The sequence below is a fragment of the Chelonia mydas genome, chromosome 2 (genome assembly GCF_015237465.2).
Source record: "Chelonia mydas isolate rCheMyd1 chromosome 2, rCheMyd1.pri.v2, whole genome shotgun sequence".
Classification (NCBI taxonomy): Eukaryota; Metazoa; Chordata; order Testudines; family Cheloniidae; genus Chelonia; species Chelonia mydas.
The window spans coordinates 34,214,044-34,229,524 of NC_057850.1; the positions used below are offsets into that span (position 1 = coordinate 34,214,044).

Consider the following 15,481-nt stretch of genomic DNA (forward strand, 5'->3'; position numbering starts at 1 on the left):
CGCTGTTTCCCTCAGAAACGTGTTTGTCTCTCCCATCTTAAAAAAAAAATAACCACCCTTGACCCCATTTGCCTCTCCAATTATCTTCCCATCTCCCACCTCCTTTCATCTTTAAACTCACTGAACATGCTGTCTACAATTGCCGTCTGGATTTGTCCTCCTCCAATTCCATCCTAGATCCTCTCCAACCCAGCTTCCACCCCTTGCACACCACTGAAACCACACTTGCCAAAATCTCTGAAGACCTCTTCCTAGCCAAAGCTCAGAACCAGTACTCTAACCTCATCTTCCTTAACCTGTCAGCTCTCTTTGACACAGCTGACTATGCTCTTCTCCTTAAAATCTTGTCTTCCCTTGTCTTCTGTGATTCTGTCCTGACCTAGTTCTCATTCTACCTCTCTAATCACTCCTTCAGTGTGTCCTTTGGAAGATCCTCCTCATCCCCTCTCCAACATTTTATGGGGGTTCCACGGGGCTCTGTCATTGGTTCCCTTCTTTTCTTCCTGTATATCTTATCTCTGGGTAATCTCATGTGCAAACACAAATTTAACTACCATCTGTATGCTAATGCCTCACAGATCTACATCTCTACTTTAGACTCGTCTCCTTCTGTCCAAACTAAAATCTTGGCTGGTTTGTCTAACAGCTCATCATGGATGTGTAGCCATCAGCTCAAGGTCAACATGGATAAAATACTCTCTTAAAACTGTCCTCTGCAATGATATCTAAATAAAACTTAGCCTATCATGCTGAGCAATATTGTCTCATTGTTTCCTTTTTCTCCCCTATTAGTCTGTCTAAATCCATCTGATGTTTCTTGTCTTATACTTAGATTCATTTTTGCGGGGCGGGGCCATCCTTTTGTGCTTCCTTGTACAATGACTAGCACAGTGGTCCTTGCCATGGGCTCCTATGCACTATGGTAAACAAACAAACAAACAAACAAACAAACACAGGAAGAGATATGAATTTGGACAAATCAAATAGACCACTGGAATTCAAACAATTTTCACACTGTTTTACATTATTTGCGCAGCTCTAATTTTCATTCATATTTTCTCCAGTTTTCTTCAACCAAGTAAATTCTGAATCATAGTGAAATCCAGTAGGAACTTTGCTATGGACTTCAATGAGGCCAGGATTTCACTCCCGATGGGCCCATCTGCTGAGTATATTACAGCCCCTTGCCAGTGCTTCAGTGTTCAAGGGGACTATAAACCTTGCTTTCCTGGCTACCCAAGAGTTCTCCAGAGTAGGGGGAATCCTTAGTTTGTGGCTCTCCACCACCCATCTATGTAGTAGGTATAGCCAGGAAAAAAGGGACTTGGCTCAAGTGCCTCTGTGCTCCAGCTATTCACAGCTGATATAATGGTACACTTAAGCCATAGGCAGCTGGGAGTAAGTTAGAAAAGTGGGCTGCTCTACCTTATGCCAAGCACCAAACAGTGGCCTCAGAACTGAGGAGCTGAAAAGGTGACACTTTCTCTTTTCTCCCCCTCTAACTCCTGGAATCCTGCACCTAACACAGCTCAGTCCGACACAAGAATTGGGGGCAATGTTTTTTGAACTACCCATAGTAATGATGCTTCTTTAGGAGGAATCAAAGATGTCTGCATTGCATGAATTTGAAAGCTATTCCATAAAGCAGAATTAAGACATTTTAATAGAATGAAAACAGTGAAGGAAATCATAGATGATTAAAGAAACAAACATTTAAAAACTACATAATCAAAATCACATAGCACATTATCTAGCATTAACTAATATATTTGTTATTATTACAATGTGCAGATATGTATTATTAATTATTATTATTAACATAGTGGCAGCTTCTATATGAAGATCACAAAGATCCAGATTTGTAAAGGTATTTAGGTACTCTATGCTCAATGCTGCAATGCCTAACTGATTGAGGAGCTTAGGTTTCATTTTCAAAAGGAATTTAGGGACAGAGGAGCCAAAATCCCATTGACAACCAATAATATTTAAGCTCTTAAATGCCTATATCCCCTTTGAAAATGAGATTTAGGTTCCTAAATCAGTTAGGCATTGCAATGCTCAATGCAGCAATGCCTCAATATCCTTAAAAATCTGGGCCAAAGTGCTTTTCAATCATCAATGGGTCCAGCCTAAAAAAAACCCAACACTGTAAGATACTTAACAATTCTGAACTCCATTTTACAAATGGAAAAACTGCATCACAAGGAGATTAGAGACCGCATATAAAATCATTGATACTGAAGCATGTGTTACTCCTGAGGCCATTCTGTGCCAAAAAATTAAAAATTCTGCACCAAAAAAAATATTCTGCACACAATATTTTAAAATTCTGCAAAATTCTGAAAATTGTATTTGTCAAATAAATATGGAGGCAGCGGCATTGGGGAGCACAGGCCACTGACTGAACAGAGGTGGGAGATCACTGTGCAGCTCCCTCCTCGAGACACGGATTTAGCAGTGAGGCAGCACCCGACCCTGACACAGTGCAAGGAACAGGCCTGCCCCAGAAACACCCCAGGGCCCTGGCCCCCCATGCCAGGTGCACCAGGTGTGGGCAGGTAGGCTCAGCAAGGCAGGATCCAAGTGTGGAGGGGCTCAGTGTGGGGGGATCCAGATATGGGTTGAGAGGATTCTATGTGGGGCAATCTGGGTGCGGGCAGCTCAGTGGGAGATCCAGGTGTGGGAAGCATCTGGGTGCACAGAGGCTTGTTGGGGGGTTCTGGGTACCATGGTAATGGGACTCTGCAGGGGGTCCAGGTGAAGGTGGTTGGGACTCACTGGGGGTGTGTGAGTGTGGGGGGATAGCACTAGGCAGGATGGTCTGGGCGTGTGGGGCTCAGTGGGGTGCGGATCCAGGTGCTGGTGGCTTGTGGGGGTGGTCCAGGTGCAGGGAGAGTGGGGCTTGTTGGGGGGAGTTCTGAGTGCAGGGGGGGTGAGGCTTGGCAGAAGGGTCTGGGTATGAGGATGTCTGGATGCATGGGGGGGGATAGCTCAGTGGTTTGAGCATTGGCCTGCTAAACCCAGGGTTGTGAGTTCAATCCTTGAGGGGGCCATTTAGGGATCTGGGGCAAAAATTGGGGATTGGTCCTGCTTTGGACTAGATGACCTCCTGAGGTCCCTTCCAACCCTGATATTCTATGACTAAGGGGTTGGGCGATTGGGGGAGTAGCTCCCCGTATAGTGACCCCTCCCCCTGCAGCTGAGGAGAGATGGGTGCAGGAAGCACAGGGGAGGGGGGAGTTTGTAGAGCTTCCTACAGCCAGAGAAATCTGGGGGTGGATCTTACCTGGCCCCAGATGCCATGCAGGGGAATAGGAAGTCCCATCCTCTCCAGCCCAGCTGGGACAAGCAGCTGAGCGCAGTGCAGGGTAGGCGCCACCAGCTGGTCTTCCTCTGTCCTGCCCCTGCCCCACAGTGATTTACCTCTCTGCCGGCTGCCCTGGGCACCCAAAATATACTGCTGGGGAGTGTCGCATGACCACTCTTTTGGCGTCCCTTTGCTTCTCTGTCAGAAAGTTATTTTTCTGCAGGGGACATAAATTCTGCGCATGCCAAGTGTTGCAGAATTCCCCCAGGAGTAATGTGTATTTGTGTACAAATACCAAAGTTACATGTACAAAGTTGTAGCTTGAGCTTTGTAGGATCTCACAAAGGAAGACTGCAACAGAAGAGCGATCAGAGCTCATGTCTCCTGACTTTCCCTCCTGTGTCTTGCCCACAAGTCCATCCTTTATCCCCTATGTAAAAGCTAATTTATAATAGCCATTTGATTATTCTTTTTGACAAAGGCGCGTTAAATGGATATGTGCAAAGTGTTACATAACTGCATGCCTAACATTCACTGCGTTGGTATCAAATTCGCCTATCATTTGTTTTGCTGTTTCACCATCTTCCTTCCATGCGCCAATAGGAAGTCCTTTTTCCTCATTAGAAATATTTTAATCCTCCTCCTTCTATGTTTGAAATTCTGTGACACCTCCAGTCCCCCTTCTTAGTATGTCCCTCATCCTGACTTTAAAGAAAATCTTTAGAATTCTCAACAATTAAAAAAAAATAGTTTTATACTGCTGGAAGGAGAAAGAGCTTAGTTTTTTGGAAATTCAGTCCTGTGTTGTGTCACAGACATCTGTGTTCATGAAGTATTTCATTCAAAGATGAACAATTTCCTCGTGTTGTTTTCAGTAATAGTGTAGAAATGTTTTTCTTTCTTTCTTTCCTTTAATTTGTTATAATCAGGATAAAAAAGGAAAAAAAGAAATCTGTATGTGTGTTATTAAACATTTAAGTCAATTTTTAAAGTACACTAAAACACCTTCCCTTTTTATGGACCAAATATGCCCAAATATAAACAAGCATACATCCCAGGCCAGAATTTGTTCATACAAATCTATTTTGGCAAGCTATTTTTTCTGCATATTATAGTGTATTCTTTTGCAAATCTTTATGATACCAAAAGAGTAAGTAGTGGCATGTAATTAAATTGGGAGGAATAGGGTAGTAACTTTATAAAGTGGCAAGTACTGCATTTAATCATGCTTTCAGTGCAATACCTTTCCAATGATCTGGTTTTCTGTTCATTTTTCATTTTATTCATGTTAGTGTTTGAGCAGAGGCAAACTCTTGTTAAATCCTTTCATGATAACATCTAGGCACATATGTAATATTGATAATGCCATATATATCATTAAATGGGCATATGTATCAGTAAACACATTAAGCTCCAGGTTGAAATGCTTGAGTGTAGAAACTGTGCTTCTCAGGAAAGTGTACTACCAAGTGTATAAGCTCATGGTGGGAGACAACCCTGTACATTACCACAATTATCCCACCTAAGTCATGGCTTTTCTTTATTCTCCTTTGTAACAGTATAATAAGTTTAGTGAGGTGAGTGTGAAGTAAGCATATATTAACAGGAATCCATGTCAATAAATCCACAGGGAGAAATAAGGAACAAGATGAAGAAGCACTGGGTGTTGGATGTGGTATTAGAACTGAGTTGGCTGATAGACAGATAGATACACAGACAGATAGATAGTTAATCCAAATAAGGAGCTCTAGGAGCACTGGCCTTATTTTTCTTCTAAACAGCTTTATTTCACTTTGTACTTCCTAAATGTTCATCTAGTCTTATACATTTCAGTATCAGCAGAGCTATTTCTAGCCCAATCTCTGTCTAAAAAAATCCCCTGATGAATTTATTTCAACTGCTGTAATGCGGGCTCTTACACCAGACCAATAATGTTTCCATGGGAGGAGCTCCCTGTAAAAATCCACAAAGCCACTACCTTTTTCTCCCCCACATCTCTCTATAAAACTCATGTCTAACCCAATGACTGTGCACCACCTGACAATGGTCAGGCAGCTGGTGTGCTGTGTCTGCTGGTTATTACATTAATCTTAATGATCTCATGGTTACCTTTTGTGTCCCATGCCCACTTGTTTCTTTGGGGTAATCACTCGTTGCCTCTGAGTAGATACTTATAAATTGAAAGCTATTTGGGGTAGGGCCTATCTTTTCATTATCTGTGTACAGTAGCTAGCTCAATACCCTAGTCACTGACTGGGCTCTCTACATGCTACTGCGATACACATTTTAAATATTAAAAATTGTAATTTCTTCCATATCCACTGATACTTAGCAATGTTGTACAGTTTTCAGAAAATCCTTGTTTTTGCTTTTCACCAGCAAATGCTGCAAAGAACACACTTTCATGACAAGATGAAGTTGTACAATCTCCTCCAACAAATGATGTCACTCTGACCCTCACACTAACTTTGCTATTAAGCTAAAACAGGCACATTTTCAAATATTGATTCCAACTAATGTCTGATCCTAACAGGCATGATCTTATCCAGGCCCCACTATAACAGAAGGAGTGTCAGAGTTAAACAGAATAGGTTTAGATAAGATCACAATCTTCTTCACAATGATGTGATGGTATCACAGAGTGAGCACAGTATTCAAACAATTATCATTAATAGATATTGGCAATGGGAAAAGCAGTCACAGCAGAGATCTAAACAAATTTGTGTATGATGAAATAAAACAAATTTTATCTGAATTGTGGCTTTAGAGAATGTTATGTGCCTAGGAGAGATTTTGCAGACTATTTTTCAAACTTTAAAATGATGGATATTCGATGACAAGAAAAACAGTGAGTAGTGACATTGCTGCTTTAGCTTGTTTAATACGTTCCAGGGCTTCTTTGCAGAAAATTGCCCCTCTGGCCTTGATGTAGGCACATTTGTTTGTCTTCCTCCTGATTGCTCTCAGTCCAGTTATTATTTTATTCACCAATTCCACTGGGACTAGGGGTGAGCCCTGACCCAGAGATCCACATGTGGAAGAGTGAGGGCATAGCTGCTTCTCTGGAACTGTCCCCCATTCTCACACAGGGGGTGTATGCAGAAAATGGACATGCGGGGGGAGGTGTGAGAAGCCAGGTGTACTGCTGTCTCTCTAGTGTCTGAAGGTCAGAGAGATATAGATATCATCCCTCCTACCAGGCCGATGGTGGTTTCCGAGCTGGATTATATCTTCTGTGAAGATATAATCCCCCTCCAAGGTGGGGATACCCTTTAAAATGTGGTCTTTGGGGAACTGCTACCAGGGGAGAGAGCAACAGCAGAGGCACAGGGCCCCTGGGTAGATTGCCTAGACTCTCATTTATGCCCCAAGATCTGTGCAAATCTTTGGAGAGCCTTGGGTTTCTGACCAGACATGAGGCATGGGAAATGAGGATACCCTCCCCTGAGGTGGGAGAATCTCCATGAAGGAATTCTTATGGAGTTTTCCTTCCCTTAAATTCTCCCCTGCAGGTGTTTCACAGGATGTGGCAAATCAGTCCACAATAATGAAATGCAGATCATGTCTAGCTACGGGAAAAAATGAAATGCACTTTCTCCCTGCAGTTAATACCCTCATGAACTAGGCTGTATCATAAGAAAATGGAAATCTTGATTTAAGTTTTTAAAAAATACAATGTTGGTTATGAGAATATTTTTAAAGGGTTATAATTTGTTAGTATAACAGTTTTACACAGCTTTTTAAATTTTCATTTTAATTTAAGTATTTCAAAGGATTTTTAAAATCTTTTTAGTTTACAGCCAAGTGCTCACAAAACGAAACTTTATTCTTACACACAAGCAGTCCCATTGATTTTAGGATTTGCTGAATTAGGCTAGTATATCTGAATTCAGCTTGCCCTGGTGCAAAAATTCCATATTGTAATAATGCACAATCATAAAGTACAATCCTAAAAAGTCTCTATAAACTCCTTTAGCTCATTAATAATAAAAAAGTAGAACGGACAACATTTGGAAGAAAACCGTGGTATACATTAGGAGTAATGTTATGCCTATAATGATGATAATACTGAGATCTTATATAGCATTTTTCATCTTTAAAGCACTTTAAAACATTAGCTAATTAATTATTTTATTGTTGTGGTTTCATTGCTACAATAAATTAATAAAGGAGATTACTTGCACTGATTACCCAAAGCATCACTCTTAAACAAAACCCCCCACACAATTTTTCTACTTATCTTCATGTATTTGTCTTCTCAAATGTGTGATTAATTCCAAAGCACTGAAATCTTTTTGATAATCGCCGAAGATGAATGTATCACTACCATCAGCAGTACATGAAGCACTGAATGCTATCAGCTGTTAACACAGTAAAGTAAAGCAGAACCATCTACATACTTGGTATCTTGTCTAAAAATAAAATACTCATTGACCTTAACTCTATCAAACTTGTCCCATCATCAAGGTCAAATACAGTAACAGATATATATCTATATATAGATGTCTACACATTGTGTACTCTAAGAGCTCAATCCTGTGAAATGCTAAGTGGCTTCAAATCCCACTGCCTCGCATGGGAATTGAAGACACTCAGCCTCCCATGGGAGTGTTCTGTACCATGTAGGATTGAGCCCCTGGGTGCACATCACTCGCCACTTACAATCTGTGACCAGTGAGTATGCCTTTTATTACATTTTCTCATTCAGGAATATATAGGGAAACAGACAAACAGAGACTAACATCCTGTGACAATCAATGCAAAAGGCATATATCTATTCCGGGACAGTGTGTGTACTTTGAACGCTGCCCTGACTTCAGGGTGGTGTGAATCCTGACTGCCCCAGCAAGAATTCAAAGAGAATAAAATGATAATGCAGTGTATTCCTGTTGTGCCCAGACCAGCTGAACTGTCTAGACTGAGTGGTGGTAGGAGCAGGATAATGGCCCATCCTTCTTCCTCACCACTTTGGGGACACTTTACCAGGTAGAAGCAGACGATGCAAATGTCCCTGGTCCTTTGTCCTGGCTCATGCAAAGATCAGGGATAAACAGTTCTCTATGGCTAATGAAAGAGAGTAGGAGAGAATGACAATGTAAAATCTGTTGTTAGTTCATAGCTAAAGAGAGACTTTAGGACAGGGGTGGGCAAACTTCTAGGCCGGAGGGCCACATTGGGGTTGCAAAACTGTATGGAGGGCTGGGTAGGGAAGGCTCTGCCTCCCCAAACAGCCTGGCCCCTGCCCCATCCGACCCCTCCCACTTCCCGCCCCCTGACTGCCCCCCTCAGAACCCTCCCACCCATCCAACCCCCCATGCTCCTTGTCTCCTGACCGCCCCCTCCCGGGACCCCCTGCCCCTATCCAAACCCCCGGGACTCCACCCCCTATCCAACCCATCCTGTTCCCTGTCCCCTGACTGCCCCCCGGAACCCCCTGGCCCCCTTACCATGCCGCTCAGAGCAGCATGTCTGGCAGCCGGGCCGCCCAGCCAGAGCCAGACATGCTGCTGTGCTGCCCTGCAGGAGTGCACAGCTCCGCCGCCCAGAGCGCTGCCCATATGGTGGCATGGCTGTGGGGGAGGGGGACAGTAGGGGAGGGGCCGGGGGCTAGCCTCCCCAGCGGGAAGCTCAAGGGCCGGGCAGAATGGTCCCGCGGGCCATAGTTTGCCCATTTCTGCTTTAGGATATACCTTAATTCTGTTACTCATGCTGGAGAAGCACAATTAGGTGATCTTTAGACTCCAGTCACACATTTTTGGAATGACTGAAGGAAATGCTTATTCAGGCTCAGCTCAAACTAAAAGGCCATTTTACACCCAAGTACTGCACTAGATGAAGATATAGTATTAGGTGGGGCTACAAAGTCCCTTTAACACTTCAACAAGTGCTTAATTATTAGTTTGGATCAGGGAATGCGAGGAATGTTAAGAAGACACAGCTTTATGGAGTTGTCTTGCAATTGTTAGAGGTTAAGATGCCACACAAGGCTACTGTTTTCATTTTCCACTCTGCAACAATGGGTTAAACTAGGAAAGAAGGAATTCTAAGCATCAGCAAGATTCATCAATGCATGTGGAGTTATTTATTACATTCATGTATTTGTTATTGCTCCTTCATGCATTAAGGAGATTTATTAGAACAGAAAACATTGCCACAGCATGAGCATGGAGGTTGTCTGTGATGCCAACAGCCTACTCATAAATGTTCCAGCATCCAACATGCGCCCATGATGTGTTCCTTTATTCAGCCCTGCTAATCAGTACATTGGTACCTGATAGTGGATGACTGACTAAAGAAATCAAGATTGAACTTATTCCCTGAGGCATGCTGTACCACCAGATCAAAGAGCACACATCTGCCATCCTGAAAATGCAATCCCACTGCTCTTACCTCTGCAATTCTCTGTCACAGAAACCAGGGACAATGATGCTTATAAATCAGGACAACGTTTCTCAAAAGAGGTACAAAAGACTCAGAAAGAAAGTTCTAAGTGGAGCTGAATAAAAATGCCTTTAAAAAGAAACCTCAATTCAACTCTGACTGTTTTCTGCATTTAATTCTGTTTTTAATAAGCACAAATATGAAGAAAAAATCCCCAGCATTTGGAAGGCAAGGTTTCCTAGGCAATTAGGAAGGGGGATTCCCCAAATAACAGATACTTGCAAGAAACGGAAAAAGTGAGGAAAAAGAACAGGAGAAGATGAATGCATAGAAAATGGAAGAAAAGACAACCCAGCAGGAGGAAAGAATACAGAGACAAAAGAAGACGACTAAGAAATAAGGTGGGATTTGGAAGTAGAAAAGATTTTCTTAAAAAAAAAATCAGGCTGTTCAGACATAGATTAGGAAATAATGAAATGGACTGGGAGAAAACCAGTAAATAGCTTGCTGAGGAGTTAATACTATTTTCTGCCTTACTGCTCCCTGTTGTTTATGCTAGTATGTCCCATTTCTAACTTGGAAAGTGAGAAGGATGTCTTGGCAGTGGAGAGGGAAGAGGAAGGAATGGATTCCCTTTTCTTTCTCCCTCCCTCCCCCACATCTTGCATGTACACCTTAATGCCACCTTCCCTTAATGCCACTGAACTCCTCTCCAATGCCTTCATACATGGCAGGTGTTAGAGTTTTTCACTTTAAGAATCTGGTCACCCTTACAACAGTTGACCAGCTGTCACAGAAGCAAAGGTGTGTTCAGAGACAAAGAGCATTCTGGGTCATGCTTTTGATGAAGAATGCATTTATAAGGAAATAATTAATTAGAATTTACAAAAAAAATAGGGTTTTTATTCTGGAAACTCAATCAGATATGTTACAATATACTACACACACACACACACACACACACACACATATAGTGACGGGGCAAGGCCAGATGGCTATAGAAAAGTAGTGGGAGATAGATATATTAGCTCCAGGCTAAACAAATCCCTGGTACCAGGATAAGTGAAATGGCAGCTGCTCCTGGTCAATTAAACAACCTGGGGCCAATTAAGAACTTTCCAGAAGGCAGGGAGAAGGCTAGGTTGATTGGGACACCTGAAGCCAATCAGGGGCTGGCTGAAACTAGTTAAAAGACTCCGAATTAGTCAGGTGGGTGTGCATGTCAGGAGCTGTGGGAGGAAGTTGCGCTGTTGGAGAGACTGAGCAGTACACATCATATCAGGCACAAGGAAGGAGGCCCTGAGGTAAGGGTGAAGTGGAGCCTGAGGAAGTGGGGGCTGCTGTGGGGAACTAGCCCAGGGAATTGTACGTGTCATGTTTCTAAATGGTCAGCTACCATAGCTGATACTATTAGGGTCCGGAGTAGAGGTTGGGCCCGGGCTCCCCCCCCTTGGCCCTCCCCTGATTAATCACTGAGACTGGGAGACAACAGAGACTGTGCAAGGAAGGATAACTTCTCACCTCCCTCGCTGGCTTATGATGAAAATGGCTCAGCAGACTGGTGACCCTTGTCTCTAGAGAGAGAAGGGTTACGTGGAGGGTCACAGTGAGCCTCTGAGGCTAGCAAAATCCGCCAGGAAATGTGGGACCCATGGAGGCAAGGACAGAGCTTTGTCACAACTGGTGTCAGAAGTGGGACTTCGTTCACAGTGTGGTGGAAGAAAGAGGTTTAAAAAAAAAATTGCACTGGGGTTTTAGATTTTTTTTGTTTTGGTTTGTTTGTTTGCTTCGTACCACGATGTAGGAGGTGGTAAGAGCTCTGGTACAAGCCACAGCAGCCCAGCAGAAGGCCACCCGGGTTCAGGCAATGGCACAACAGGAGTCTATGCGGCTACAGCAGGAAACCAATCAATTACTGATGAGCCAGGCGACCCAAGATCATGCCCTCTTGAGAGAGGTGGTGGACCAGCTAAAGATCCTCACCACCCAGGCCCGGGGGTCCGACGGGACGTGAACCCTGAGGGCCACTGGTTGTCTGTCAAAGATGACGTCAGGAGATGACGTAGAGGCATATCTCCTCTCATTCGAAAGGACTGCTCAGCGTGAGGCATGGCCCCAGGAGCAGTGGGCCAGCATTCTCGCCCCTTTTTTGTGTGGAGAGGCCCAGAAGGCCTACTTTGACTTGCCTGTCACGGATGCCACTGACTATACCCGTCTGAAGGCAGAGATCCTAGCACAATCAGGGGTAATGGCAGCGGTAAGGGCCCAGAGGTTCCGTGAGTGGAAATAGCAGGAGAACAAACTCCCGAGGTCCCAGCTATTCGACCTCATACACCTTGCGTGGAAGTGGTTACAGCCCGAAGTGTACAGGCCGGAGGAGATTTTGGAGACCCTGGTCATAGACCATTACATGCTGGGACTGCCACCAGATCTCCGCAAATGGGTAGGCCAGAACGATCCATCCACATACGACGAGATGATCATGCTGGTAGAAAGACAGATGACAGCCAGGGAACTGACCCGACTACCCAAGGAAGTCCCCTTTCGAAACAAGCACCCGACCCCAACCCTGGAAGGTTGGGCAGCCAAACCCCCGGGGCGTCCTAGGTGGAAGAAGGGGGGGGGGCTGAAAACCAGCGGGGACCCCAGAAGGAAGGGATTGGCCATATCCCCGGGACTAAACCCCCTAACCCCCAGGATAGGGGAGTGATTAAAAGCAATTACAGATGTTATGCATGTGGGGAGTAAGGACACATAGCAGCACAGTGTCCCAGCACCGAGGAGCCTATGCAATACAACCTGGGGGATTGGGAGGTCCCATGCTCCCTTATCCACCTCGCGGGGGTGGCATTAGCCCTGCATAATTACACCAGGCCAGTGAGGATAAATGGAGTAGAGACTACAGCGCTTGTGGACTCTGGGAGTGCTATCACCCTCATATCGGGTAAACTGGTAAAAAGTAGTCAGCTGCTACAAGTCAAACGCATAGCAGTGACGTGCGTGCATGGGGGCGTGAGCCACTACTCCACCATCCCAGTGGAGATAGAGGTTCAGGGAAATCCCATTAAGGTGACCGTGGGCATAGTTCCTAAACTTCCATATCCTGTAGTCATTGGGAGGGACTATCCAGGGTTTGATAATTTACTCCCCCCAGAGAGGCTGGAGGGAGGTGGGGACCCTGAGGACAGCGACTCATCACCGGGGGAATGTCAACCCCCGATGTTCACTGAAATTTTTTAGGATCTGTTCTCAGTCCCCCGAAAGACCCAGAAAAAAAAAAAAAAAAAAAAAAAGAGAGGCAGGGCCAGAAGACCTCCCTAGTAGGCAGATGGACACGAGCAGCCAACAGAGAAACTTCCACCACAGAAGGTGAGCCAGAGGCTGCCCCCAGCCATGACGGCGGCGAGCCGTTGGAAAAAGCAGAAGCTGGCCCCTGGGAGCTTGGGCAAGTTAGTCCTGGGAGAGAGACTTTTGGGCGGGACCAGGCAGAGGACCCCAGATATGATAATGCCAGGAAAGAGGTGGCCGAGATCAATGGGATACCCATGGATGGGAAGGTCCGGAGTCCCGGACCTTACTTTATAGTGAAGAAAGATCTCCTGTACCGTGTGGTGCAAATGCAGGAGAAAGAGATACAACAACTTCTGGTGCCACGAAAACGTCAAAAAGCCATGTTGAGTCTCGCTCACAGTCACCTGTTTGGAGGACACCTAGGGGTAGAGAAAACCCAGGCCCAGATCCTGCGGAGGTTCTTCTGGCCAGGAGTACATGAAGATGTCTGGCGATACTGCACCTCTTGTCCAGAGTGTCAGTTACATAGCCCTCACCCACACTTGCGGGCTCTTTTGATACTTCTTCCAATAACAGAGGCTCCTTTTGAACGGATAGCCATGGATCTGGTAGGGCCCCTAGAGAAGATAGCTCGGGGCCACCAACATGTGCTCGTTGTACTGGATTATGCAACCCGGTACCCGGAAGCTGTTCCCCTACGCAACACAGCTTCCAAGACAATAGCTAAGGAGCTAGTACAGATCTTTGCCCGTGTTGGGCTACCCAAGGAGTTATTGACTGATCAAGGGACACCTTTCATGTCCAAGTTGATGAAAGATCTCTGTTCATTGCTCCATGTACAAGCCCTACGGACCTCTGTATACCACCCACAAACAGATGGCCTTGTGGAAAGGTTCAATAGGACCCTCAAGGCCATGATCAGGAAAGTGGTGAGCCAGGATGGGAAAGATTGGGATACCCTATTGCCATACCTCATGTTCGCCATCTGGGAGGTTCCGCAAGCCTCCACGGGTTTCTCTCCATTCGAACTACTATATGGGCACCACCCTCAAGGTATATTGGATATAGCCAGAGAAGCCTGGGAAGAGGAGCCAAATCCTGGAAGGAACATAGTTGAGCATGTACTGCAGATGAGAGATCGGCTAGCCTGAGTTACACCCATTGTACGGGAACACTTGGAGAGAGCACAGGAGACCCAATGAACCCATTATAACCACCAAGCGAAGCTTCGACAGTTCCAACCAGGGGATCGGGTGATGGTACTGGTGCCCACAGCAGAAAGTAAACTATTGGCCCAGTGGCAGGGACCCTGCAAAGTAATCAAAGCCGTGGGAGAGGTGAACTATAAGGTGCAGCAGCTAGGCCGCCAGAAATCAGAGCAAATTTACCACATCAATCTTCTAAAATCCTGGCATGATCGAGAGGCATGCTTAGTCATGCAGGAGACCCTTCCCCAGGAGGATAACTTACACGAGCAAGTGAGGATATCATCCGACTTGACACCGATCCAAAAGATCAAGGCAGCTGACATGATTAATCGCAACCGAGATGTGTTCTCTACAAAACCAGGGCGGATGACTGAAACCTATCACCATATCTGCACGATCCCTGGAGCCAAGGTAACATTGAGACCCTACCGAATCCCAGCAGCCAGAAGAGAAGAAATCAAGGCCCAAGTAAAGAAAATGTTACAATTAGGGGTTACTGAAGAATCTTACAGTCAGTGGTCCAGTCCAATTGTTCTAGTGCCTAAACCTGATGGTACCATGAGATTCTGTAATGACTTTTGCCGACTGAATGAAATATCCCAGTTTGATGCATACCCCATACTGCGCATCGACGAACTGGTTGACCGACTGGGTAGTGCCCGATTTTTGACTACACTGGATCTGACAAAAGGGTACTGGCAGATTCCTCTGACCAAAGAAGCTAAAGAAAAGGCAGCATTCTCCACCCTTTTGGGCTACATGGGGCCCCAGCCACATTCCAGTGCCTCATGGATAAGCTGCTGCGCCCCCATACTAGTTATGCAGCTGCATACCTAGATGATGTCATCATCTATACGCCAGACTGGGGAACCCACTTGGAGAAAGTTTAGGCAGTACTGCGCACCTTAAGGCGGGCTGGCCTCACTGCTAATCCCGCTAAATGCGCCATAGGGCTAGCAGAGCCTAGGTACCTGGGATACATTGTGGGAAGGGGCATAGTGAAGCCCCAAACGAATAAGCTAGAGGCAATTCAAAACTGGCCATGGCCGACCCAAAAGAAGCAGGTCCGTGCGTTCCTTGGCATGGTAGGCTACTACCAACGTTTTATTCCCCACTTTGCCACTAGGGCAAGTCCCCTAACAGACCTGGTGAAGGCCCGAGGTCCAGACATGGTAAAATGGACCGATGCAGCAGAGGGGGCATTCACAGACCTTCGGACAGCGCTCTGTAATGACCCCGTACTCATAGCCCCGGACTTTAACAGGGAATTTATTTTAGAAACAGACGCTTCCAA

At 45.3% G+C, this 15,481-nt stretch overlaps 1 protein-coding gene and 1 long non-coding RNA gene across 5 annotated transcripts in view; one reads left to right on the plus strand and one right to left on the minus strand.

The window, feature by feature from the left end:
- ZFPM2 (zinc finger protein, FOG family member 2) overlaps nucleotides 1–15,481 on the minus strand; it is a 440,899-nt gene that overhangs the window by 184,912 nt on the left and 240,506 nt on the right. The window lies entirely within an intron of this gene.
- The window catches only part of LOC119565555, a 38,164-nt gene continuing 30,590 nt past the window's right edge, over nucleotides 7,908–15,481 (plus strand). The window contains exons 1-2 of the long non-coding RNA XR_005224259.1: nucleotides 7,908–7,981; nucleotides 9,881–10,089. This is a non-coding gene — a long non-coding RNA (uncharacterized LOC119565555). The remainder of the gene's footprint in view (nucleotides 7,982–9,880; nucleotides 10,090–15,481) is intronic.